This window comes from Pleurodeles waltl, chromosome 8 (assembly GCF_031143425.1).
Source record: "Pleurodeles waltl isolate 20211129_DDA chromosome 8, aPleWal1.hap1.20221129, whole genome shotgun sequence".
NCBI classification, from domain to species: domain Eukaryota; kingdom Metazoa; phylum Chordata; class Amphibia; order Caudata; family Salamandridae; genus Pleurodeles; species Pleurodeles waltl.
Genome location: NC_090447.1, coordinates 1,464,188,535 through 1,464,212,467, shown reverse-complemented (window position 1 = coordinate 1,464,212,467; position 23,933 = coordinate 1,464,188,535).

The window sequence follows — 23,933 nt, the reverse complement described above, 5'->3', positions numbered from 1 at the left end:
GTGTTGGGCGTGGTGTGTGCGTGTTGGTTGTGCATGTGTGTGGTGTGTTCTGGGAATGTGTGTATGTGTATTGGTACAGGTGTTGTATCTCGTGTGTGAGCGTTGCAGTCCATGCTGGGTGTGTGTGGAGTGTGCATGTGTGATTCTCCCCTTCCCTCTATTGGGTGCTAGGCAGGTGTACTTACAGGTACCGATGGCCTCTTCAACGGCATTGCTGGTCCTGTAGGAGGATGGCATAGAATAGCACTGGGAAGACTTGTAGTGCAAATTCCATGGCTTCCGCTGACTCGTCTGTATCCCTAGAGGTGAGTGTCTCCTTCTTTCAGTTAATTTCCGCCAGCTTTTTGTGGCATTCGTACCGCCCCGGAAATTATGGCGGTCTGCTGCCTCGTTATAGGGTGGGCGCTAATGTGCTTTCTGCTGGCCTGGAGATGGCTACCATTGCCGTCGGCAGTCATATCGCACTGGCAGTACTGATCGGCTACTGGCTGTGTTGCGGTGGTATCACAGCCAGGGTCGTTATTTGGCGGTCCGCCCCGCCATTCTGACGATGGTACAACCGCCACCGTCAGTGTGGCTGTACAGTGACCACCAAAGTTGTGATGAGGGCCAATGAGCAAACACACTAAAAGCCTAATCTCTCATTCAATAAGATGACGTATCACTGCAAAATGTTAAATTAACTTAAAGAGACATAAATTAAGAACACAAAAACCTTAATAGCAAATAATATTGAATAATTCCTTAAACAATAGGGCCACTACAAAGCTCAGGTAGTTTTAACACTTTACAAACAAGACACTAGAAAACAGAGAGAAATCAGATCACAACATCTACTCTATAATGAAATAGGTAAGAAATTGGATCCAAAGGTAAGTGTGGTAGCAAGAACCTCCAATGCAAATAAGAGAAGTGAAGATGAATAAGTAGACTGCATGAGGCTTGCAAGACTCTGCCAGCATGATGTAATGAAATCCAAATGAGTGTTAAGTAGGTTGGACTGGGCTAGTGGGTGGAGCATCTGAAGTGTTTGGGAGCTTTGTTTGGATGAAGAGATCAGAATGGGATGAAGAGATCAGAATGTTGACAGTGTGTTTGCGTCCTTGGATGCGCGCATCGACTGTGCTTAGTTTCTAAAATTGAGTACTGGTGCCCAAAGTTATGTTCAGAAGACCAGATCTGGTGCTATTAAAAGTCTGTGCACCAAATTCCAGCGCTGCATAGTCTTGAATCCACCTCATGCCTCTTTAATCCAACACAAGACACTACCTAACCCTTTATCTCATTCTTGCAGGTTCATGCTTTCTCCTATTGTGACGTTTTCGCCTTTTTCTCTTTTTCCAACTTTCCACTTTGTATGTTTTTCTCTCTCACTCTCTGTACACGTCTGATGCAGACAAATAAGTACTGGTTCCCAAAAAGAAGTGCTGGTGGGTTCCACTGACAACCACAAGCTCAAAGTAAGCACTGTACAAGTGATAAAAGGAGTTAGCTTTGCTGCCTGAAGAGAGACATCAATAGAAGCCACTGAAAATCAGCTGTTGTCAGGATGATTTAGAAATTAGAGCACAAGAGTCCCTGAGGGTCTCCAGAGAAATGTTTCCCCATGATATACTCATTAATGCAGAATCACCAGAGGAACCCTCCTGTGCTTCCTACAGAGAAATTAGTGAGAGGCCCTAGAGTAAAAATATTTCAGTTTAGACTCCAGGATTCCATACAGTTACAAGTACCTTTGAAGGATTCTCCTTTGGACAGTATCTATTTCTTGGTAAGATCTGCTATAGTGAGAATGAGAGAAGGAATTGGGCGATCCCAGAGCAAGGCTCAGAAGTTTCTCTGCCTTGCCTGAGAGGACTACTAGGTGGTGTTATCAAAGTTAAAACTGAATTATGTGTTTTGTATTCCAGTGTCAAAATAAAACACAACACTTCTGGGAAGTAAAAAAGTCTAACAGGTATTTAAAGCAAAACTAGTCAGTATTCAAGCAAATCAATGCGCAACAACTGCCATTTCAACATATCACAGCTTTCCCCAAAAATCCAGTTTATAGCTCTAAAACCTATACATTTTGAGTACACTTTTATGAAGTTTTTTCTTACTGCAACTGAACAGAAATGTGAGCATGTGGTGAAACTGTTAGTTGAAGGAAACTAACTAATGGGCAAATAACAAAAACTTACCACGACTAGGAATGTGCATAGTTCTTAAAGTCTAGATACAGAAATACATGCAAACCCTGAGTGCATCACTTTCTTCTATTCATGCTTTATGATGCCAATCCTCAAAACAAAGCTACACTTACTTACTGTGCATAAACTATCCAATTGTAAATGTAAAAGGCTGGCCCTCTATGTAGTATGCAAAGCTAGGCACACTGTGCAGGGGGTCCAGGCAACCACACGTTGGTTTACAGGGGTAAAACTAGATCACCTAATGCTCTAATGTTTAAGGTAGCTTGGTCGAGCAGTTAGGCCAAACTTGGAGAAGTAAAAAGCATTTGTTGTACTCACAGTATCAACCTTGCAACTCACACACTCAAAGGAATAACTTGAGACCAATTTATAAACAAACTTTTGACTTTTATGTGATTTTTAAGACCAAGATCATCAAAATTAGATACGTACTTTGTGAGATATGAATTTTTGAAGTGCGTCATTACGCACCATAGGAATCAATGGAGGATCACATTTAAAAGAACATAGAAAATTGTGCAGTTGGTTTACCAAGTTCTTCTTTTGCAAGTTGGTTGAGGTCATCGGTGGGCACACTGTGCCTGCTGGAGAAGTTCAGGTGCTTCCCGGTTCCGGCAGGAGCAGCCGTGAAAGGTCTCTGGAGCTGGTGCAGGGCCACTGTGGGGGACCACTTGGAAAAGCACTTCACAGGTAAGATGAAAGGAGGTTCTTTGGGTCCCTATGGAGTGTCAAGGTTGCAAGGGGTGGGGGACCCTTAGGGCACAGCAGGTTCTTCGTTGCAGGACACAGGGCGGCCGGGTGCAGAGCGAATTGGCGTGCCAGGAGCTATGTGCAAAGATGCCCTCTGGAGCAGTCAGTAAGTTGGTTCAAGGGTTGTTTGCAGGACAATGAGGGTGCTCTGGTGGCAGGTCCAGGGTGTTCCTGAAGTCCCTCAACTGGGGCTTCCTCCTGGTCCTTTTTCAGCCACATGACGGCTGGTTTTCTTGGAGTACAATGTCAGCTGACAAATACCCAGGATATTGGTACGGTTTGACCACTGGAGGGTGCAATGCCACCAAACTTGGCACACTTGTAGGTTTTGTCCTCGTATATGTTGTCAATATATCATCAGGTCCAGCTCTGACTTCCAGTTCGAGAGTTAGTGGCTGATCAGTGAAGTGACCCTCACTAGCGTGCTTTCTTGCTGTTGTAGAGTGGTACTTCCACTCCGGAGGGAGTTCTATGGTGCTTTTCGAAGCCTGGAGGTCCTCTGGGGTTCTTTAGAGTTTTTCCAGTTGTCCAGCAGCTCCTCAGTGGTGATTGCCGGGTCCTAGGTGCAGCTGGCAGGGTTTGGTGCCTTTTCTTTGTTGCAGCAGGTCTACAGTTCTCATGCCTTGGATCTTCTTGGTGCTGGTCTTCTTTTGTCCGTCGAATCTGATTACCTGGTCTAGGGGTGCCCACTAAATACTTTATTTAGTGGGCAATTTAGGGGGAACCTGGCAGTGTCCAATGGGACACCTACCTTTGGGTGGCTACACCAACTATAGTGAACACTTCCTTTGGGAAGGGTCACTTTCCTATCCATGATTGGCTATTTTACTTCCATCCAAAACAGAGGATAATGAAATGGAGGGCCCCTCTCACAGGCAACACCTGAGGGGTGGTGCATGCCAGGTGGGGCCACTCCTCCTGCTCCTTGCATGGTTTCTTGCCTTTGCTCCTGGTAACAGTGGGAGTTTGCAAAGGGGTTGACCATCTACTGCTAGCAGCAGGCCTGGGGGTTGAGTTTCAAAGGCAGTAAGTCCTTTGAAGCTTGCCACCAGGGCAGTGCACATTTCTGAGGGATGGGGTGTTAGCACCTCCACTCAGGAAGGGATTTGTTCCACAAACTGCAGAGACAGATCTCTCCACCAAAGGTTTGTAGATTGGGTGTCTGGAGGTGGCAGGCTGGATAGAACAAGTCAGCAAGCATGCCAGGGTAGTTAGCTTTTGCAGGAGGCACCTCAAAGGTGACCCCTGGGTACATTTAGGAATAAATCCAATACTGGTACCTGTTTGGATTTATCATTCTGAGTTGTTTGATACCAAACAACCCAGGGTTCAGAGTGGCCATCATGTCGCCGGGAAACTCGTGTTGACCAGTGTCCAGTACATGTATTAATATGGGCTACTGTGTTCACTCACTATGTCCCAGGTTAGGCAAGGACACAGTAGGGTAATATTTCTCGTGCAGCTATACCCTCACATATGATATGGTGCACCCTGCGTTAGGGCTGGAAGGCCTGCCATAGGGGTGTCTTACCCATAATATATGCAGTGTAATGGGGAAAGGGCAGACAGGCACTATGCCATATTGAGTTTGTATTTTAGGTTTGCACCAGGACACCCAGCCTTCACTGGCAGTACTGGGGCATCTGGAATCATGGCCCTAGAGGGTAGACCAATCAGTGCAACTGCCCTCAGGAGCCTACCCCTAGTACTGCATGCCCTGGAGACCGAAGTACCTGTTGCTAGGGACTTGTGCCAATGCATCAAAACAGTTTTTGTGAAAGAGCTCTGGCACAGGGTTAGCAGGGGTCCTGGGCCTTACAATATCTAGGCTACAATTTCTAGGCTACATCATACAACAGGAAAAAAGCGGGGGCTAACCATGTCAAAAGAGGCCTTTTCTCACAGTACAACACAGAATAACTTGCCTTTTGTGCCTCCAAATACATGAAACATACCAAAGCTATTGGGGTTTATGGGCGCTGCAGGTTAAAAAAAAAATGAATTTGTAATTCAACCATGAAATGTATGAATACAGACTGAGGCCCAGATGAGCATGGATGTGCTCATAATAATAGTATAAGGCATGGACAAGTTATTTTGCTTTTTCACCAGGAAGAGGAGCTTGGCAACATAGAGGGCCTAGCAAGTTCCCAAAGAAGCTGTTTACAGCAGAAAAGTTAAAGTGTGAAGTGACAAATGCTTTCACATTGGATGTAACAAGAAGGGAATGTAGTAGAAGATCACAGGGAGAATTAAAGTGAAGCTGTTTTACGTTACGTATGTTACTCAAACCCGATTCAGAGGAAGAGCAATTAGGATGAATCATCCGGTAGAGTTTTCTACAACCATGACTCAGTTTACATCTTAAAGGGGACAGGCTACCTGAGTAGTAAGCAACGCTCATAAGAGGGTGAATAAAATCAAAAACATGCTTTTACATTGCACTTGATATTGCACATCAAGGATAAGTGAGCCATGCCAAGATGGAAACCTGTCAAGTTTAAATCACTGCAGATGTCAACACTGAGTGCATAACTTACTGAACCATATTGTCAGCTTCTGATGAATGAATGGGATTCACACAAAAAGATACATTGGGAATAGATGGTGTAAAAAAGTCCACTCCAAATAGATATAATACAAAGGTTTTTCCAGCAACACAGAAATATGACTTACATCAAGACATTCACTGATCAAATGGAGTGCCTCCTGCATTCCATGGCTAAACATTCTCATGTAATACAGATTGCAATCCAAAACACAACGTGGCATGCCCAAGAGAGAATGTTCATTGGCATGTGCAAATGGAATATAATTATTACAAATTCAACACATCTCCCTCATAAGGAAAACTTGAAGAACAGAATAAGAGGCAAAATCTAACAAAAAACAAAACAAAACAACAATATAATGTAAAATGCGCTAATAGGAAGCAATATCAACACAATCAGTTAAGATCATGGAATTGTGCCCCCAAGCCAAATCTGGTATTTGGGTGCCAATCCCATGCATCCCCGGTGCTCCAGCATGGACCCCTGGTACTGCCAAACTAGCTCTCTGGGGTTTTCTCTGCAGCTACCGCTGCTGCCAACCCTCAGACAGGTTTCTGCCCTCCTGGGGTCTAGGCAGCCTAGTTCCAGGAAGGCAGAACAAAGACTTTCCTCTGAGAGAGGGAGTTACACCCTCTCCCTTTGGAAATAGGTGTTAAGGACCTGAGAGGAGTAGCCTCGTCTGGCCTCTGCGAATGCTTTGAAGGGCACAGATGGTGCCCTCCTTGCATAAACCAGTCTACACCGGTTCAGGGATCCCCCAGCCCCTGCTCTGGCACGAAACTGGACAAAAGAAAGGGGATTGACCACTCCCCTGTCCATCACCACCCCAGGGGTGGTGCCCAGAGCTCCTCCAGTGTGTCCCAGACCTCTGCCATCTTGATTGCAGAGGTGTGAGGGCACAATGGAGGCCTCTGAGTGGCCAGTGACAGCAGGTGACGTCAGAGACCCTTCCAGATAGACTCTTACCTGGTTAGGTACCCAATCCTCCTCTGAGGACTATTTAGGGTCTCTCCTGTGGGTTCCTCTTTAGATAACGAATGCAATAGCTCACCAGAGTTCCTCTGCATCTCCCTCTTCGACTTCTGCCAAGGATCAACCACTGACTGCCCCACTGCAACAAAGTAGCAAGAAGACTACCAGCAACATTGTAGCGCCTAATCCTGCTGGCTTTCTCGACTGTTTCATGGTGGTGCATGCTCTGAGGGCTGTCTGCCTTCACCCTGCACTGGAAGCCAAGAAGAAATCTCCCGTGGGTCGACAGAATCTTCCCCCTGCTAACGCAGGCACCAAACTTCTGTTTCACTGGTCCTCTGGGTCCCCTCTCATCTCGACGAGCATGGTCCCTGGAACACAGGAGCTGGATCCAAGTGACCCCGACAGGCCAGTGGTCCTTCTGTCCAAATTTGGTGGAGGTAAGTCCTTGCCTCCCCACACCAGACAGTAATCCTGTTTAATGCGTGATCTGCAGCTGCTAGGGCTTCTGTGCACTTTTGCATGGATTCCTTTGTGCACAGCATAGCCCAGGTCCCCAGCACTCTGTCCTGCATTGCTCAACTTGCTGAGTTGACCACCGACTACGTGGGACCCTCTTTTGTTGTGTTGAGACGACCAACGTGCTCAGATTTCTTGAACACCTGTTCAAGTGCTTCTGTGGCTGCTGCCTGCTTCTGCATGGGCTCTTTCTATTGCTGAGCACCCCCTCTGTCTCATTCTCAAAGCGGCGATCTCCTGGTCCTTCCTGGGCCCTGGCAGCACCCATTATCTTCAATTGTGACTCTTGCAGCTAGCAAGGCCTGTTTGCAGTCTTCCCGTAGTGTTTTCTTACACTCCCAGCGACCCTCTACACACTACACTAGGGCTGGGGTCCATTTGTGGTTCACATTCCACTTTTGGAGTATATGGTTTGTGTTGCCCCTAGGCCTATTGCATCCTATTGTGTTCTATAGTGTTTGTACTATTTTTCTAACTGTTTGCTTACCTGATTTTGGTTTGTGTGTATATTTTGTGTATTTTACTTACCTCCTGAGGAAGTATATCCTCTGAGATACTTTGGCATATTGTCACTAAAATAAAGTACCTATTTTTAGTAACTCTGAGTATTGTGTTTCTTATGATATAGTGCTATATGATATAAGTGGTATAGTAGGAGCTTTGCATGTCTCCTAGTTCAGCCTAAGCTGCTCTGCTATAGCTACCTCTATCAGCCTAAGCTGCTAGAACACTCTTAATCTACTAATAAGGGATAACTAGACCTGACACAAGGTGTAAGTATCATCAGGTACCCACTATTAGCCAGGCCAGCCTCCTACACCCTGGGGCAGAGCCCTTAACACAACCTGCCCCTCTGAACCCAGACAATGTAAGAAAATATTTTTCGTCCTCTCCGCCCCAATGTGTTCACCATCAATAGCTTTCATGAAGGTGACGAACTTCTCCTTCCACCTCATCCATGGTTTTCCTTTATTTTGTGAAAACTCAGCAGGTGGATCCAACTGCATAGCAAATACCAGCTAATAGCAGATTCCATCATGAAAATTATACCAGTTTTCCTTCAGTCAAAGTATGTTACAATGTAATTATGTTGTAAAATAAACTTTGTAAAGTACAGGATAGAGTCACGCAGAAAACCTCTTCAATACGATATATAACGAATGGAATGAAGAGAAAGCAAATGTTGTAGAAACATCAAAAAGCAAGTTAACCATGTTGTTTAAATGATTTGCAATACAATTTACTCCAAACAAATATGACTGTCATGCATAGCGTAATGACGAATCACATGACGGCTGTGGCGTGACACAGAGACTTTTGAAGAGCTTGCGGCCAGAAGAAACACGTCGGGAAGAACAATTCCAACGTGACCCTCGCGTGTGACCAGAACATGCTCAAGGAGGCCGGAGAATTGCAGTTGAAAGCACAAAGTTGGACGTGCAGTGCCTGTTTAATTTTAAATCAATCCAACGATGCTTTGACCACAAGCCTAGCTGTTTACGGTACACATGCCAAAATTACAAAAGTGAACACACCGCAACTGGAACAATTCCACCCATCCAATGGAGTCCACCGCAGCTCCATAGCATGTGGAACGCATGAATCCAATAGAGTATAGAAATAATATACAGATGGGTTCATAGGAGATAATTTATTCCTGTTCCGCAATAGATGACAAGATACCTCCTAATCTCGTAGCCATTGTAAGAAAGTCCCCTCCAAAAAGATATATCACAAGATTTATTACAGCAGCACAGCAATATGACTTATATCAAGACGTCCACAGAGCAAATGGAGTGCCTCCTGCATTCCATGTCTAAACTTTCTCATGGAATGCAGGACGCAATCCAAAATACAACATGGCATGTGCAAGAATGTACCTTGGCATGTGCAAATGAAATACTATTATTACAAATACAACACATGGACTTTTTCAGATTGGAATCAAATAATACTCTAAAGCTTTATCTCTATTACTTCCCACCAGTGATAGCTGGAATGGACCACACTTGCAACCTTCCTTAGGCAATTATAAAAATATTAAACTGAAATAAGAATATGAAAGGCCCTATCAAAGGATGACTAGATACTTTTGGAAGTTCACTATACTGTTGGAGATGTAGCGCTCTCACCTACCACTATAATCCTTTGATAAATTCTAATAAATGCTTGTAAGTTAATCATTAAAATGAAGGTCCTACTTTTATTAGTCAATAGGTGTATGAATCAGCCTTGCAAGAAATTGTTTAGGAACCTCTTCTCTACAGAGGAATATGGAATGTGACCAGAGATCATGACCTAGATTTACCAAGAGTTGCACTTCTATTTATGCTCTGTTTATTGCTGTGAAATATTGCAATGCACCTTCAGGCTTAAGTAATGATAAAGTAAATTGATGCACTGCTTTGTACTACACAAGGGTTCATGCAAAGTCTTAGTAAGAACCTCCCCAGGTCTCATGTTGATGGATGCCTGTGAGATTGTGGTGTTCATGTAAGCCCATAGGCAGTGCCAAAACGAGTTTGGCCTAGAAGGGCATTGTAGCCCTGTGGTATGTCTATTTTGCATGGGCAGAGCTGGTGTGACTGACAGTGCCTGTGGGAATCTGATGGTTGCATGCCTAGGAGGATGGTGGTAGAGTTCCTGACCAGTGAATGCTCTGCAAGGGAAATGAAGGTTGGGGCAGTTCAGGGAAACAGCTAGCACGAGAAGCCTCCCAGGACTGTGCTGTTTTCTTGGAACTGGATCCACACAAGGTCACTGGTTGCAGATGCCTGTATTAGGCTTACAGAAATCAGAAATCCCTAGTTCTTCTGGGTCCTCTGGCCTACAAGGGTGGACAGAGCTGGAGAGAAGAAGAAGCTGTATAAAACCCAAATCCACAGTGGGAAGGAAGTGCATGGCTAGTTTACACTGTATAACCATTAGCCCAAGTGTGTTACATAGACTGTAAGTGGGACCAAGTTCCAGGTTTAAGGGGCTGGAGACTGCCACGTCCTTGCACACAGCTAGGTATATCACCAGAGGACCCTTCCCTTAGGATATTAAGCTTGTCCACTTTAAGTAATTGTATGATATGGAGTTAAAAGGTTGACCTCCTCACACAAGAATTGCACAGGATTTACCTCTGCTGAGCTGGCTACCTGACCACACCCTAACAGGAGAATGAGAACCCAAAACGAGTTACATTCTGGAAAATGAATGGTAGCATTTAAGAGAGTTCAGTCACTAGCATACACTTCAGGTTCATACGTTCATAAGTATGTTAGCCCAGTCACAAGAGTCCATAAGTGTATGTGTCAGGCACAGAGGTACATTCATTTCAGGGTATTTAGTCTGGCTGCCAGAGTTATCCTTGCACCACAGTCAGCTGCTTCTCCAAATAGAGCTGGAGGTAGAGTTGTCATTCTTCCAGAATGCTGCTCTCTGTCCCACTGAGGTCTTGTCTTCACTTTCAAATGAAAAAGTGTCCTTTGTTTTATACATATAGGATGATCCTTATTGGTTGGCCTCTGGTATGTTCCCTTTGCTTCCGAACACTTATTGTAAACAGATATGTTTTAGCACACATTAATACATTAATTCATTGATTTTCGTTTTTACTATTTAACATAAAAATGTATAATTAACAGTGATATAACTTATTAAAAAAATTACAATGCATGGAGGGTGGATGAATTAATTAAAATTCAGTATTAAATTCTCTCATATTCAATGATGACCACCACTGAAAGACATGAGTGAGAGGAGAGGAGAGGGGTGGAGAGAAAGTGTGTGTTCAAAATGTCAAATAAAATGTAAAAAGCATGATAAAAAGATTCAATAGCTCTCAACAAAATACATTTGTCAAATAGGTGAAACTGATTACAAAAACATCTAAAAAAGTAGAAACAAACTTCCAGGTAAAAAAAATGTATCATTTATCTGATAGTTAAACCAAAAAAATCTATGGATGAATCTCAAAAAGCCAAGGTAAACTCTCTGCCTTCCTATGGTTGTTAAGATGTTTTCAGATTTAAAAAGTGAATGTTTGAGATACAAGGAGTTTGCCCTAATTTGTTCATTTCACATCAATTAAAGAACTGTTTCAGAAGTCCACCAGTAAATGCTGCCATGATGTTGTTGTGTCATCATTCTCAAACCATAGTTGAAGTCCAGGCCATGGATGGCACAGAAAGTCCCTGTGTTGGCCCTGCCCAGTTTTTTGCAGTGTCTCCCACAGATTTTTTGCTCCTGTAGCTGGCCCATTTTTTGTTGGCATTAGGACTCTGCACACTTTGCCACTGCTAATTCATGCTAAAGTGCTTGTGCTCTCTCCCTAAAACATGCTAAAATTGTCTCACACCTAATTGGCACATTTAATTTACTTGTAAGCCTCTAGTAAATTGTATGATATATACCAAGGACCTGTAAATTAAATGCTACTAGTGGGCCAGCAGCACACATTGTGCCTCCCACTGAAGTAGCCTTTTAACAAATGTCCCAGGCCTGCCACTGCAGCCTGTAATGCAGTTTTAAGCTGCCATTTCAACATGGCTGAATAAATCTTTTACCATGCCTAACTCTTCTTTTTTTAATACATTTCACCCCTAAGGTAGGCCATAAAGTTTCACAGGGCAAAGTGCCTTCTATTTAAAAAGTAGGACATGTGGGTTTAAGTTTTACATGTACTGGTAGTAAGAACCTCATCACTCTTCACTACTGTAAGGCCTATATCGCCCTTACCTTATTACATTTAATATGTGATAACTTTTGATTTGAAGTAGATAGAAATATGGTGTTTACACTAAAATTAATGGTAATTTAAAATCCTTTTTAATGCTAAAATAGAATTTTAAGTCACAATTTTATAAAAAGACACTTTTAGAAAGTTGGCATTTTCTTGTCCTAACCATTTGTGCCGTCTGTCAGTGTCCTTGGTCATAGGGTTGTGAATGGCTCTGTTGTTGGGGTTTGTGCATTCTTGTCAAATAGCAAGACAAAGAGGAGTGGGTGTGGCACGATAGGCCATCCTGCATGGATGGTTGGGAGCAGAGCTGTTGACTGCCCACTTACACAGGAGTTGCCTTCAGCACAAGCAAAGAACCTGACACTAGTCTTTTATCTCAAGGGAGGAACTTTCCAGAACAAGATGTGGGGGTAGTGTAGGGAATTCCCCCCACTTCAAAGTCTGGCACAGGGTATACATACTGGACCCTCAGAACATCACTTCAGTACAGTCCTGACCTGTGGATGTTACAGAAGAAGGACTGCATTGTTTCCCAGAGGACTGCCCTGTTACTGCTAGAGGACTGTCCTGCTGCTTGGAGACTGCTTTGTTCCCCAGAGGCCTGCCCTGCTGCTTGGGGCCTGCCCTGATCTCTGAGAAGGATGTATGGACCTGATTCCTTTATCCCTGGCTACCAGAGTGATTCCAAAGGTCGGTTGACTGACCTACTATCTTAGTTACATGGACACAACAAGCTCCAGAAGACTCCCTGTAAGTGTCCAGCTGAGCTGCTGTTAGTGGACCTGCCTGGACCAGGAACTTTAACTGCCTGAGCCCTGCTGGGCTTTGCTAGAGTGAGTCACAGATCTCCTAGAGGTGCCTTCCCAGGTCCTTGACCATAGGCTGAAATCAGAGTGAAATCCTCTACAAGAGACAGTGAAATCCCAAAGTTGTTAGCTCTTTGGAAGTGAAAATTGGCATGGTTGCACCAACACTCTGCCACTCACAAAGACCACCAACGCGAAGCTCCCGTGAACCCAACTCTTTGTGCTACAGTGACAACCAGCGATGACTGGCAACCTAAGACCTTCGCTTTTTGCTACAGCAACTACAGTCCACTGTGACCACCAAAGCAAAGCTCCAGCAATGACTGTCTGCAAAACCCAACAGAACTTTGCGCTACACCAATGACCATCTGTGACACCAGGTCTGCTCTTTGTACTGCAGCAAAAACCATCCACAATGCTCTCCCTGCTCTTTATGCCCTCCTCCATTGTGAAGAGAACTCTTTGCTGGACTTTGAGACAGTAACTTATTCAACAGGACTCACCTGGTCCCTGTACTTGGCCTGCGCTCCAAAGTGGTTGGCCTAACCTTGTAACTTCCTCCTGTTTAGCACAGCCAGATGACAGTGAGTGGTGTTTTGTCCTTTTAGGCTCTATACTTACCTAAATCATTGCAATTAAATATATCTTGTTCTACTGATTGGATTTTTGTTATTCTGGTATCAATTTATTTATTAAAATCGACTCTATTATTCTAGAGTGATTTGGGTTTTTTCTTGTGTTGTGAGTGCTGGGATGAGGTTTTTGTGTTGTCATCCACAAACGGTAGTTGGAGCCCAGGTCATAGAAGGCACAGAAAGTCCCTGTTTTCGGGACTTGCCTACCAGACAGGCAATGCACTGTCACTTGTGAGACATGTTGTTTAGAGTGGGCCTAGAGTCCACCCATTGATTACTAATTGTTGGCTTTATTGGCTCTCTTATTTGCTAGCTTCTTATTTGTTAGCTTATTTGGGCTTTACTTCCCCTTCTTGTTTTTGCCCCTCCCTTAGAGTATGGACACAGTATTGTTCTCTTATTACACATTTTTCAGGCACTACCTTTTCTTTTTGTTTAACCACTCCACAAGACTGCTTTTGTTTTCCAGCTGTCTCCCTACTGTGCTTCTCTCCACACCAATGAGCTCAGTATTGCTCACTCTCTCATGTGCTTCTTCCTAACGCCCCATTCCACCTTTGTGATGCTTTCCCCTGTATGCTCTCCCTCCAGGTCTACATTGCTCCCTCGCCTGTTTGCTCTTCTGAGCTCCAAGTTGCTCTTCCTCCATATTAGTTTCCTTCCCTCCCTTTTGTGTTGTTTCTAGCCCCACTCTGCTGTCCTCATAATTCCACCTTCCGTATTGCTTAACACTCCCACACTCTATATTACTATTGCTCATCCATGTTTCTCCCTTTGCCCCCAGCTCTCTCCTTCATGTTGCTTCTCTCTGCACCTGTCATCTTGTCACACTTGTGACCAATTTTGAGCATCTTCTAGCCCAGCTGCCACACCCACAGATTTGCTAAAATGGAACACGTTCCCTTCACATTCTGTGAAACTTACGCATTATGTTTTTTTTTACTTTAAGGATTTAAGGATGTGCTTTGAGACAGTGACCTTAACGCAGAGCTTGTTGTGCAATAGCAGAACATATACCTAGTATTCTCAAGACCCTCAGTTCAGTCCCCAGCATAACACTAATATTTTCTAACATCCTTGGTGCTTGACTCTAAGAGAAGCTGATGAGTTTTCCGATCTGCTTCTCCAGGGAGAAAATGAACTGCACAATGTTTGGATAAACTTTACACTGAAAAATACTATAGCATCACTTCTAAAGTGGCACTAAGGGCACTTGGACCTACAATTATGGCCTGGGGAGCCACAGAGGAGGAGGTTAGGCTCTCAGCGTTCTTCACAAGTGTTAGATTTGATTCCAAGGCCTCCACAGTTTTTCAACGTCACAATTTTTAGGTTTTGGCCATAACACTTTCATTGGGATGACAAAGGTGGGAGGGGTCTATAAAAGGGGTGTGATCTAAGTAATCAAGAGCATGGCTTTATACATGTGAACTTTAATCCTGTGCTTTAAACAACATGTCGAGTGCCCAGCACTTAGGAGTAAATGGGGATCAGCTAACAGGTACAATACATTTGAAAAGCCAATAGCTCTGTCTTTTAAAGTGGAGACCTGTACGCTTTGTCAATGTTACAATACAAAATTGCACTAAAGCAAAGAGAGTTTACAAATGTTAACAAATTCATAGTCTTTACTTATGTAAAATATCTAATGCATAAACAGTAACATATTGCTAAAACCACTTGTACCTAATAGGTCCCAAAGGCGAAACCTATTGGCTCTGCCTATGCTTGTTAATCCTGGAGAGAGGTACGGTCAATCAGATAACATGGCACTGAAGGATTGGTCAATTGTGTCTGTGCAAAGCAAAAGAAAATTAGAAGATAGGATACTACTTACACTTTGAATAATGCTTCTTAGTAGACTGCCTATTTAAAAAACACCCTTTATTAGGATAACTGGAATCTTGTTGTGAGCTTTCCTGGCACAGGTGGTCTTGAATGACTGAAATTGAAATTATTGTCACCTTTGGAAAATTGCACTTTTGTGTGTTTGGTACACAAAGTGTCTCAATCCTGATCAAAAACAGTAAAATTGTGCTTTTTCAAAAGAGTGCCAGTGTGACTCACGACCCTTGTGGACCCAGCAGCGATTAACAATTGCACATCAATAAACAAGCATTTGCAATGCAATAGGTCTCGCATTTGCTTGAGGTACAGCTATTAGCGCTGTAAATACATAACTGGACTTTTCTTGCCACATAAATTGGTGAACCTTACCATATAATTTCATCCTCTTTGCCACATAATTGCAGTGGCCCTGCATATAACTAAATCACTCCCATTCACCTTCTTCCTTTATCTGCAACAAATAATAAAACACAATTAAGATATGGAAGGCTGCAATGCTTACATACAAACGTGTAAAGAAATTGACAACTGAGTTGTATGTGGTGGAAATGTGTTCCTGTGAAATATGATCTTGTTGCTGACATCTGGGCAGCAGGGCCAAATGAGACTTACCTCCTTCGCAGGATTCAAGTTCAAAACTGCTATTGCCCAAACTTAGAAATTGCACAACTTCAAAAGTCAAGCTGTGTAAATACAGCGTCCCAAGGCAACATTACCCATGCAAACATTCTCCTGCACAGGACATTGTGCTTCGTTTCTCGAAGAGGCGTGCCCTTCTGTAGCAGGATTGTGTGGTGCGTGCACACAGTTCCTTATCTGGGCAGACTGTAAACACCTACCCTGGCTGCTACGACACCCACCCAAACATATTAATGACAGACAATTTAAATTTGAATTGCTGCCGGAGCTGAACTGAAACACCAACCTTCCTCGGGAGAAAAGAATATACCACCAGACCCACGCTATATTGCACAAGATAGACACAACGGTTATGTCCCCCAGAACTGCTTTTGAAAAAGCCTCATAATTTATAGCACCTTTTTCCAAATCTTTTGGCTGAAAGCCCTGGATTTTGCAGAAATGCCGGCAGAGGAACGGGTCACACAATCCAATATTTAAGGCATGTCACAGAACCCTGGAGTAATTTTTCCCCACAGATCTATTGTAGTGCCTACAAGAAAACTGCCGGCAATAACGGACTGGGCGCAGTGATCATTTGTGCTCCAAAGGCAAGCACTTTCATATTAAACCAATCAGTGGTGGAAAGTAATATAACTACCGGGTTATTTTTTCCTTGAGGTTAGAGAACCTATGTAGCATTTAATTGAGAAGGACCACTGCTGCCTGAAATCCCCCCCCCACCCACACACACACTTTCTGCTGTTAGTTGGCCCAGGAGAGCCCACGAGTCTTTTGTGCAGCAGAGGGCTGAGGAATGTCCGCATGTTACAGCCACTTTAATAAAAGCGGTGGGGAAAGCATTCTCGTGAGCTGCGAGGGGTTGAGGCATTAAGTTATACCAGGAGGCAAATTAGGCAGCGAGATGATTTTAAGTTTAGTATGCACGTGTGTTAGCTAAAATCATGACTGGAAAACAACTTTATACTAGAAGTGTAAATTAACAAGAAAGAAGGTTTTGGCAAAGGCTGATAGAATGTGCACAAAAACCATGCTAAACAAGACAAGCTCCACAAGAAGTAACACATCGTTCCCATACAAAGGACCTCCGATTCTGTTTAATCAGAGTTGTGACTTACAGGCTCCCCAAACTTGCTTGCAGTCAGTTCCGCAATATCCGATAGTAACAGCGTTAGTGTGTTCTTCGAGGTAAAAAACTTTTAGCTGCTTCCTTAAGGAGTATACGTGTCATTAGGAGAACAATCATCTAATTAAGGTTCTGCAGTTATGAGCCCCTTTCTTGAAAAAGCAGCAAAACTAACTGCGCTTATAGTCGGGGAGTTAGGGTAATTTTAAAGTTCCTCCCCACGACCATATCCACCTGCAAATCCGGTAAGGCACCTAATCGGCCTTGTGGGGACCGGCCCTGACAAGTAGGTTTTATTTAATGACAAGTAGGTTTTATTTAAATTGATGGGGTAATTCATATTTGTAGCACTATCGCGTCAGGAAGTATCTCCGAATAAGGAAAGAACAAGTAATGTCCCAATGCTACCAGGGCCAGTGACACAGGACGGCTGTGATGCGCTTTTACCAGACAACATGTGGTCAGCCAAGAAACAATGTGCACGAGCTAGCAACCGTAGCGCACATAAAGACATCTTTGCCGACTCCCACGCTGTCTAAACTTAAGACGATGTAGTCCACTAGTCACAATGTCCGGCAAACCAACAGTTGGGGCGCCCCCTTTGATGGAGTTAGTATACCACAGGGGTGAGAACATGTAACTTAGGGTAATATTTCGCTCTGCTAAAAGTAGATATAGTTTATGTTTGTATTTTATTTATTTTTGTAACTCTCATGTATAATGAAACAAGTAACTGATAAAGAAAATGAAAAAACTCGGTTGCTAACGAAGTTCCACCCCACAGTGTTAGCTTTTCCCGAATTGAGAGTTAGGGAGTGAAACGACTGAACTAAAAAATAGAAAATACATCAAACAAGCAATACAGTGGCTCATGAAAAAAAAACATATGCATTTAATACCAACCAGAGTGGAAAAGTGGTCTCGTGGTTAAGAGGTCTCAAGCAGGCACTCTAGCACTCTTCGTTTGCAACTATGGTCACAGGTTTTTAACCTGCTGAGCTGCTCAGCCTTTCAGCCTCCCGCCTTGATAAAACAGATATCATTACATTGGGCAACTTTAAACATCTCTTATCTATCACTAAAGTTCTGTGCGTCAATGGATGTGTTTGATACAAATGCACCAGTTACTAGTAAAAGACAGAGATAAGACCAGTGAAGGAGTTGTTTTCATGCTTAGGAAATTTCAGAATATATTCTTAGAACCATTGAATAATGAAAGAAGATAGAGAGACGGGGTCAAGACAAAAAAAGCAGGGCCAGGACATTTTATCTGCTGTTTCGTTTTTCGAAGAGGGGGTTGACTGCGCGCGATCCGAAGACACCAGAACACATGAATCTGATGGAAATAAAGACAATCTGCCTGCCTGTTCAGCCCATCCCTACCATCTATCCATACCAGTTTATCAATGTGAGCTCTTTATCGGGTCTTTCTTCAATGAAGCCCATGCCCCACCAATATGTCTGTCGAGATAACCCACGTCTGCAGAAATGTGGAGACTTTTAGGAGCAACAACAACATGCCCCTGGTAAATTTCCCTCTGATCCCCAACATTAGGTCGCCATGCCAATCCTTTGTGGAAAAAAGCTTGGAATGCTAATTCCAGTGGAAATATTAGCAATTAGTTGCAAAGGCCAGGTACAGCAAAGACACAATGATTCAAAGCGCCACGGCCGCCATGAGCATGAGCGTGAAATAGAGACACTAAAGGAAAAAGAAGATCACTCACAGTCAAACATCTCGGCAAAAGTGCAATAATCCATGTAACAGGGTCGATGGCCAAGGCGGTAACAAAACTGCACCAAGGAGGGACAAACGTAAAGCATTTACCAATGATAACAAAGGATTTTTGAAATGCAAGCCCATGAACGAGTGATAGTGATGGGCGTGCGGTGGGCATGGTTAGAACCCAGATACATACTAACACGTCGGAAAAGCAGCGCTTGTGGGCTGCTATCCTCAACCTAAAAATAAACGTGTGTGCACGTCTGTGAGAGGAGTTACATTTTAATTACTGTTGTAATTTACATACATGTTACCCATACACACTCTTAATTGAGTTGAATAATCTTAGCGTAAAGAAGTCTCGCTGCTTGAGCTTTCTGATGCCTACCTGACATTTCCCAGAATATAGGATTGCAACAGGAACAGAATGACTTGTTACTGGACCAGTTCTATAGAGTGTGCTCAGTGGGGCTTCTTCAGAGAACAGCTGAAGCTTTGCAAAGGTTATAGACTGCAGCCATTTTCCCTGGATGGAGACCAGTCTCCAGCATCAGCTTATTGGACAGGGGTCTGATCCTTCTTCACAGTGAACTATTGACTTTGCTGCCACTAGACATACTAACTGCAATCCAATAGTACTGTAATGGCACATAAGCAGACACATGGCTGATTAGGGATAGTGGATTGCCCGGACGCTTCCCATATATATGTTTGGATCTCTTCATACCTGACAGGTTGCACACTGGGATTTGCAATTGATTACAGTGAGTGACAGATAGTCAATTTCCAGGAAGAATTCAATACCGAGTCAAACAGCTAGCATCAGTCAATAGACAACTATATAACTAGAGGTAATGGAGTTGACTTGGGATCGCTTCGCTCATTTAACTGCAGTGTCACTGTAAAAGCACATCAAGATAGGATGATGGACCAAAATTGTGGTCTTTAGTGCTTAGTAATTGCCTGGTTCCCATGTTATATATCATGGCATAAGAAAGGTCGGGGAAATTAGTGAGCAGCAAATATCGCAATGGGAAGTCTGTGAGACAATTTAAAAATACTGCCCATTGAGAGCACAGGGTTACGATAAAATGCAGTAATTTCTACAACCCTCACGGGCTGTGAAGCAGTCCCACAGTACGTGATGGCCTCCTCCAAATCCAGTGAGCATCCGCTTGCAGCTGTCGCTTCATGGAGATGCGTGCCCGTATTGGTAATGTCCACTCTGCAACTATGATTAATCTGCAAGCTCCAGCAAGAGAAGCGAGGAGGAAGCTCTTTTTTAGGACTACTCAGGCAGGCAAAAGCAGGAGCTGAGAAATAAAGAAATGAAGTGGGAGGGAGAGAAAGGTGCTGGAGGGACAATGATAGGTAAGAAGACCTCCCTCTTCTCCTCTGCTCTTTTCAGCCCTTGTTTTTTTCTTTGAGCTTCTTCTCAGTCCGGTCTCTCTCTCTTTCTCTCCTTTGTACCTCAGCCTTTATTTCCTTTAGCTCCACTTTTAAGCTGAGGGGTAAGAGCTCAGGGAATGGGAGGCGAGGAAAAGAATGTTCAGGCAGCGAAGGAACATCTGTATCTTCCCCTATTCTGAGCTCGGACGAGCTGCCTATTCCTCTGACTAATGGGCAATATGATTGCAAGCTCCCAATAAGTTTTGAATCCTGGTGATCAATTTGGGAATGTTTTGTGGGCTTGGTTGTTTAACAGTTGTAGAAGCTTTTGGCCACATAACTTTTCATTTGCTTACTCCTTTATTTAGATTGGTGTTTGGCTAAGCATCAGCCTGTCACATTGCTGCTACTTTATGGAACTTAGCGCCTGATTTAAAACTCAGTGGACGGGTTACTCAATCACAACTGTGACAGATAGCCTGTCCGCCAAAATCTGAAACCCATAGATTTTGATTTCGGCAGATGGGATATCCATCACCGCTGTGACGGAGTAACCCTTCTAACAATATCCCATCCGCTGAGTTCTAATTCAGGCCTCTAGTTTGGTGATCACATGTTACAGTGGAAACGTTGTCTCTTCTGTTGAAAGGATCTGGATGGTGCCCTTTTTTGTAATGCCTCCTGTGTATCATCTCAGTAAGATGCTTTTCAGCCAAATGTAGTTGCCTGAGTCCCCTCCAGATATAGATCACAAATTACATTAATTATCCTAAGTACCTAAACACCAGGGGGCATATTTACAAACCCCTTGCGCCTCCTTTTTATGCTAATGTGGTGTTAAGGAGACAATTTCCCCACACCATATTTACAAAGTGGTGCAAAGCATGCACCAGGCATAATGTATGCAAGGGAGGTGCTCCCACACAGGAAGGCCCAAAAAAATGGTGCAGTGAAATTTCCATTTCATTGCACCATTTTTAGCATCATTTTTAACGCCTGCCTAAGGCAGGCGTTAAAGTGACGCAGCCATTATTGTCAATGGGCCTCCCTTGACTTTGCAGGATGAGCCCTATAATTTTTGGTGCTAATCCTGCAAAGAGCCCCAATAGCATCAACATTTTTTACGCTATTGTCCTAATGTGCATCATGGTGCACCGTATTGTAAATACACTGCACACATTGTGTTGTTAGTGGGGATTGGTTGGGGGTGCAAGAAAAGTGGCGCATCAAAGCTGATGCACCACTTTCTTGTAAATATGCCCCAAGATGTATCCCTTTAGGTGAGCTGTTGTTGCTTGGTCAATTAATTTTAGAAAATAACGAAGAAAGATGCAACAGTGGCACCTGTTCAATAGAACTGAAATATCCATCCCCCTGGGATTTCAACAAATTAAATTTTTTTGACCTGCGTCTAAGGGGCTTATTTACTAACACTGTGCACCAGGTCTGCACTACAAAAGTGATGCAAACCGGTGCAGAGTGTATTTTTCAGATTTATTTTTTAGTGCAAAGCCTGATTTGTATTGGAAAATAGCCCTAAAGTATCTCAAAGTAGCAGGTTGTGCTAGTTTGTGTTACTATGCATAAAGGGGGCATTCCGTGGATAGAAAATGGGGGTCCCCATGCAACCACTAATGGAGTTAGACTGAAAGCCCTATCAACTAAAAAGGGTAGATAAGACTTTGGGGCAGATTTAAGATTAAGAAAGATTGGGGCGGTAGGGGGCCCCTTAGAGCCCCTCTATCATCACCATACATGCGCCATATTTAAAAAACAGCGCACCATGGTGGTGGGTAGGTGTCAATAGCATCTGAATTTTTGATGCTATTGCTGTACTGTTCAGGGTTAGCGCCAAAATTGTGTGAACAGTACACAAGGGCCGAATATAAAAGGGTCTGTCCCCTTTTACTGCCTGCTCTGAGCAGGCATTAAAAATGCCCAAAAAAATGTTGCAAAGAAATCATTTAGATTTACATTTTTTTGGCCTCCCTAATGGAAGAGTGCACCCATTGTATACATCATGCTTGGCGCAGGTATAATTTGGCGCAAGGTATTTCAAAATGGAGCAATGCATGCCCTGTGCCACTTTGTAAATATGGCGCAGGGAAAAGGCCACCTTAACGCTGCTTTAGCATATAAAAAAATGACACTAAGTTGATGCTAATGTGGCGCAAGGGGCTCTTAAATCTGCCCCTTTGTACCAAAAATTAATGCATCCTCAAGGCAGGTGTCTTTTCTCAAAACATTTCCAATCTTGCAGATGGGCTGCACTGTACAGTGCACATACAAAGTGGGAAAAGTGTTGAACTATGTGTAAGAATTATCTCCCTCATTATGACATTGGCGGTAAGTGCTGCTTACCGCCATGCTGACTGCCTCCAACACACCGCGACCGCGGCTGTATACGGCTACGGGTATTATGACAAACACAGAAATCTGCCACTATACAAACACACACATAAGTCTGCCAGCCCAAAGGTCAGATAAACTGGCGGTAGCAAAACCCACACCGTTACGCCAACAGAAATACGCCCACAGCATCATGACCCACAAATCACCGCGGCGGTCATTCAACCACGGTAAACCATTGGCGGTACAGACCACCATGCTAAAAATACACACACGCATACAAAACTACACCACATTGGACAATTCAAACTACACACATCTGACAGACATAAACACACCACACTCACACCAATATAAAACACATACCCACAATACCCACAACCATTTATGACCCAAAGAATTTGGGAAGTGAGAGAGAGAGACAAGCCAGGAGCACCCACTGAATCTGAGCCACAAAACACCATCACCTATACACCATCCACGCACCTCACAGCACACACCCCAACACATCACCCCACACACACCACTCACACTACACCCATGGCACCACAAAGACACCCCAGATTCTCTGAGGAGGACCTAAAGGTCATGGTGGAGGAAATCATCCGGGTAGAGCCACAGCTGTTGGGATCACAGGTGCAGCAGACATCCATTGCTAGAAAGAAGGAGCTATGGCGGAGAGTCGTGGACAGGGTCAATGCCGTGGGACAGCACCCCAGAACAAGGGATAACATCAGGAAGAGGTGGAACCACCTACGGGGGAAGGTGCGTTCCGTGGTTGCAAGACACCAGATAGTTGTACAAAGGATTGTTGGTGGACCCCCACCTCCTCCCCTACAACTAACAACATGAGAGGAGCAAGCCTTGGCGATCATGCATCCTGAGGGCCTGGCAGGAGTAGCAGGAGGACTGGACTCTGGTAAGTCAAATCTTTACTACTTTATCCCCCCCACCTGCATGCCATCACAAACACCTACCCCTACCCTAACCTCCATCACTCTACCACTTCACATATACCCCAAAATCACAACCCACCCATCCCAATACCAAGCCCTGCATGCAACACCAATGCATGGACCTCCTTCACAGACCTGCATGGACACCCATCACCACAGCATGCACACATGTGACAATCACTTAGCCAACCAAATCACAACTCACATAAGCCAAAGCCCATCCCTCTGTCCCCAGGACACGTCAATCAGCAGTGTGTCCACCACTACAGGGAACCCAGGCAACCCCACAAACACAGGATGATCAGGGACCTGGGGTCAGTGGCAGTGGGCACACGGTTCAGGGGACAGTGGCACAGGACAACAGGGAAGCTGGGAGGACTGCTGTACGACAGGGGGAGGACAGGCCCAGGGAACTGACTCTCCACGAGGCACTCACCAACATCCTGGGAATATACCACCATTCCCAGGAGACCATGGGCCAGATACTGGCCAAGCTGCAGGAGACCCAGCGGCTGCAGGACGAACAGTACCTGGGGATCAGGGAGGACCTGAGAGACATCCACACCACCCTGGTCACCATTGTAGGGATGCTGACAGACATGGCCAACACTATGAGGGAGACAGTGGCACACCAACTGGCCCCTCACACTAGCCACACCAGAGAACAGCCTTCCACCTACGCCGACGCTACTGGACAGGAGGCCCTGCCACTGGTACAACAGGCTACCAGCACCCCATCCCCTGC